The sequence below is a fragment of the Zingiber officinale genome, chromosome 1A (genome assembly GCF_018446385.1).
Source record: "Zingiber officinale cultivar Zhangliang chromosome 1A, Zo_v1.1, whole genome shotgun sequence".
NCBI lineage: Eukaryota > Viridiplantae > Streptophyta > Magnoliopsida > Zingiberales > Zingiberaceae > Zingiber > Zingiber officinale.
In genome coordinates this window covers 34627616-34632678 of record NC_055987.1, presented here as the reverse complement: position 1 = coordinate 34632678, position 5063 = coordinate 34627616, and the positions used below count along the sequence as shown (strand labels likewise).

Here is a 5063-nt window from a genome sequence, read left to right as displayed (position 1 = left end):
TTAACAAGTCTACATCTTATCAAGAAGTTGTACACGGCCTAAATTCTGAGAAATGGCTAGAGGTCATGAGATCCAAAATGGAATCCATGTACACTAGCCAAGTATAGACTTTGGTCAATCCAGCTGAAGGGATCAAATCCATTGGGTGTAAGTGGGTCTTTAAAAGAAAGACTGACATGGATGGTCATCTGTATACCTATAAAGGGTGATTAGTAGCTAAAGTATTCAAGTAGACTCATGGTATAGACAATAATGAAACATTTTCACCAGTTGTATTGCTATTGCAGCTTACTCTGATTATAAGATCTAGCAAATAGATGTCAAAACTGACATTTCTTAACGAAAATTTACTTCAGAATATGTACATGACACAACCTGAGGGTTTTGTCAATCCATAGCATGATGGAAAGGTATGTAAGTTGTAATGATCCATTAATGGATTAAAGCAAGCTTCTAGAAGCTGAAATCTTCAATTTAATGATGTAATCAAAGCATTTGGTTTCATTAAGAATGAAGATGAACCTTGTGTTTACAAGAAGGTTAGTGGCATCATAGTCATATTTCTCATATTGTATGTAGATTACATAATTCTTATTGGAAATGATATCCCTACTCTTTAATTAGTGAAGACTTTGTTTGGAAATTATTTTGACTTAGGTGAAGTAGCCTATATTTTAGGCCTTCAGATCTATAGAGATAGATCTAACAGATTGCTTAACCAAATTTAGAGTACATATATTAACAAGGTGCTTAATCATTTCGCCATGGAGAATTCCAATAAGGGATTCCTGTCGATGTCACATGACGTGAGTCATTCGAAGACTCAATGCCCCTCTTTCAAGGAAGAAAGGGACCGCATGGATCAGATTCCTTATGCATCTTCTATAGGGCCTATCATGTATGTCATGCTTTAAACTCACCTAGATGTCTCGTATGCGTTAAGCATGATGAACAGATGCCAGTCAAATCTAGGTGAAAGTCACTGAACAACAGTCAAGAATATTTTTCTGTACTTGAGAAGAAATCAAGATTATTTCTTGATCTTTAGAGGCGATGAAGAGCTTGTTGTAAAGGGTTACACCGATGCTAGCTTCCAAACTGACAAGGATGTTTATAGATCATAGTCAGGATATGTATTTTGCTTAAATGGAAGTGTTGAAAGCTAGAAGAGTTTAAAACAAGATACAGTTGTTGATTCTACAACAGAGTTTGAGTACATTGCTGCCTCAACTGTTGCATTTTCGAATTTGAGCAAGTGGTCCTCTAGGTTGGTCACTCCTCCATATTCTCCGATCGATAGGGATCAAAAATGACTCAACAATTTATCTTCTAAGATTTCTTAGGAGAACAATATGCACGCTCATTGACTCCGTTAATATATTGATGGGGGACAGCTGCATTTTTGAATTTGAGCGAGTGGTCCTCTGGGTCAGTCACTCCTTCGTATTCTTTGATTGACAGGGGATAGAAATGACTCAACAATTTATCTTCTAAAATTTCTTGGGAGAACGACATGCTTGCTCATTCGAGAGAGTCGCTGGCCATCAAAGATTAACCTTTCCTCATGTCATGGGCATGTGCATTTTCAGAAGGTAATCCTTGGGGCCTTTCCGCCCAACTCATATCATCAAGAGGCGTATGGAACAGCACCCAGTGATATACGATCAACGATGCGATGATGGGCAGGAGGTTGGTCGGATGTGTTGGTGCTTGTGGGAAGGCAACCGAGGAGGATTGATCGTCTGATATCCGATTGAACCCTCCACTAGGGGTCCCACGTTTGGCCTGAGGACTAGTCACAGATACAATCGGGTCGTTAGGAAGAGGACACTTGGTCACTACTTGTTGTTATTACACCAATCTGTTGGATCGAAAACGCTAGAGGGGGGTGAATAGCGCTCGTGGCTTTCACTTTCGTATCGGAAGATTAAGAGTAAAACTGTAAGGTCCTCTAATTTTTAGTTAAGGAGATTATCAAATAAAGCAACAAATTAAGGTTTCATGGGCGTTAACAAGAGGATTAAATTACTGAATTTTCATGAAAACCTAGGAAAAATAATGATGAAGGGGCTTAAAGATTAATTATTATGACATAGTGAAAGATTGGAATGATAGGGTTGAGAGGGAATAAATAAAGGATTTAAGTAACCTAAATTACCCAAGCTAACACCAATTAGGAGGGAAAATAAATAAGGATTCATTAACCATACTTAACTAAGTTAATATCAAGTTAATAACCCTAGGTATAAAAGTCCCTATTTCCCCGGTATCACACTCATCTCCACAGCCCAATCGTTCCGCCTCCTCACGCGCTGCCAAGCTTTGACGGGTCTTCACCCTCGCGGTGGAGTGAGTGCGGCGTTGGAGCTGGCAGCCGATTTCCACCGTGTGGAGCAGATTGGACAGGAGAAAACGAGTACACGCAGCGGAAGTCACGGGGGTTTTGGGGAGGACGAGGAAGCGCAAGCGCAGGCAAGTGTATTTACTGTGATAACTTGAGATCTGTGAGGTACAGAGGGGTGGAAACCTAAGGAAGGTGAGGTTTGGTGGGGATTTCGGCTGTTTTCTTCTTGTGGTTGTTCTGATTGGTTTTTCTTGGAGGTGTACCAAACTGCTTCTCTGCTATATGCTTCGAATTGTTTTCTTTCTTGAGGATGTATTCGATCGGTTTGTTACTTCGTAGGTGTTTCAGATTTGTTTCGCCTCTGTAGAGCGGTGTTTTGTTGGAAGTATCGGCTGAAGGTGTTGCTTGGTTTGCGTATGTCTCCGAAGTTTTATAGTGATGTCAGCTTTGATGGAGTTCGAATTTCACAGTATGTTTCCTGGAGGTTTTGGCTGGTGTTCGATGTGCTGGAAATTGAGTTTGAGTTGTGCTCTTCCGTGAATGAACAAGTTTTAGTGAGTTGTGCATTATTTGTTTGTTTAAATGTTCGATAGAGTTGTTTGTTTTAATTTGAGTTCTCTATGCAGTTTTGGTATTCGTTAAGTTTGGATCAAGGTTGAATTTTGAGATTTCTGTGATGAATGGAGATTAGTGTGCTGTGTGTTAAGCTGCATGATACCTGTTTGTTTTAATGTTAGATAGAGTTAATTGTGTGATTTGAGCGCTGAATGAGGTTTTGGATTCGGCTGAGGCTTTCCGTGAAGATTTGGAATTAATTTTGTGAGTTCTGTGTTTGGTTTCCTCTTCGAAATCTTTAGACAGATCCACTCGATACACTTACTCTGTTGCATGATATTATTAACGGGTTTCGATTCGAAGATTTTGTGAAGAATTTGCGGTACTGTTTGGTTCGTTTTTCTAATGTTGTGGAAAGATCTGTGTTGTTCTATTAGAGAAGGTGTTTTTCGTGATGATTGTTAGAGTTAATAGTTTATAAAGCAAGTTTTTCTTTTGGAGAGTTATACTGTTAGGACTTTTTGTGGGCATACAATTTGTATGGAATAAATTGTTAATTTTGTGATTTTCATTTGATGGATGAATTCGGATTGGTTTCTGGTAAATGTAAACTTCTATGGGTAGTGACTGCTTATTTCTTTAAGCTTTTAGTACTATATTGTAAGTTTAAGTACCAATTATCAGTTTTGTTGCAATTCACATCTGTTGCCACATATCAGTTATGCTATAAATTAAAAGTTATTCCTGTTCATAAACCTTCTTATGGTATGGGTAGCTTGAATATAGAAGGATATGGTAAAATTGAAATGTCTACAGAATATTGATGAACTGAGTTAATGTTTTGATTATGTTATGGGTAGAATAAGTTTTATGTGGTTAGTGGATTGAATATGAACATATGTGGTAGCAGTACGGGATGGGTGACCCGAGATGAGCTCCGGGGAGGGCCCATCCAAACTTGACTGATACTGGAATTTATGTTAGCTTCGGCCATATGACTGGATGCATGTTCTCTACGAGGTACCTCTAGGTTCATGGAACTGTTGACTGGCTCTAATTGTGGTTACCAGATATGTGACATTTTCATCTTATTTAGCTGTGTAGAAACTTTATTTACTGCATCTTCCTTCTCTGATATGCAATATTCTAGATATGTTTCTATTGTTTAGTCTCCTATCTCTACTATTTTATGGATGACATGCTTTATCACATGAGATAATACTTGCTGGGTTGTAAACTCATGATGCCTACATTTCAGGTGAGGATGTGTCTCTGGACGCAACGGAGGGTCTACAGACGGAGTAGGCGAGGAGGCGGGATGGATGCATGGCGAGTCCGGATATTAGGAGTACTGAGCTTATGTTCTTCATGAGAAAGGTTTTGCTTTGGTGAGGTCGAGAGTATCGAGTTTTCTTTATTATACTTTGTGAGGAATGTTGACTTTTACGTTCGATGAAATAATATTTTTGATTTGGTATCACGTTATAAGTATATGCTAGTTTGTGGTTTGGGGGTGATGCAATTAAAAAAAAATATGAGGGTTGGTTACAGGAAGTTTCAAAAACGCAGCGAAAAAGTAAATAATAATGCAAATATGCAAACATCAAGTTTTTACTTGGTTCGGAGCATAGGGCGACTCCTACTCCAAGGCCCACACTCATTGAGCATTTACTTTGGCCAATCACTATCAATCCAAAAATATTACAGTTTATAGTACAACGATTAAGTACAGTAAAATCGTAACGAAAGTTATACCGACAATGAAAATAGTAGATTTTGAAGCTTCGGATTGTCGATGTCTTATCACAGCTTTATCGAAACGTTTTCTAGCAATACATAGAAGAAAGATCACAGATTTGAGTTGTTCCTTTGCTACTGCTCGAACCTGTCTTATAAAGCCTGTTGAGGGCGCCCTTAACCTCATTGAGGGCGCCTCCAATGCCCGGGTCAGTCGCGTGTGGATAAGCTTTCTCTTCGTCGCTACCTATCCTCTTGAGGGCGCTTCTAATGCATGGAGGGTGCCCTCACGTCTTGCTATGAGGTTGTCTCTGTATGCTACCCGAGGCGAGAATGCCCAATTTACTTCCTGTAAAATACGTTAGTCCAACAAACCAACATAACCTACAAAACAAAGTTATCACAATATAGATATGTAAAATAAAGT

The 5063-nt window shown here is 39.0% G+C and overlaps 1 long non-coding RNA gene across 1 annotated transcript; it reads left to right on the top strand.

Annotated features, from left to right (window-relative positions):
• Window positions 1-2267: 2267 nt before the first annotated feature.
• Window positions 2268-4376, top strand: LOC122023281. The gene is made up of 2 exons (XR_006123093.1): window positions 2268-2898; window positions 4158-4376. It is a non-coding gene; the product is annotated as an uncharacterized LOC122023281 (long non-coding RNA).
• Window positions 4377-5063: the final 687 nt, after the last annotated feature.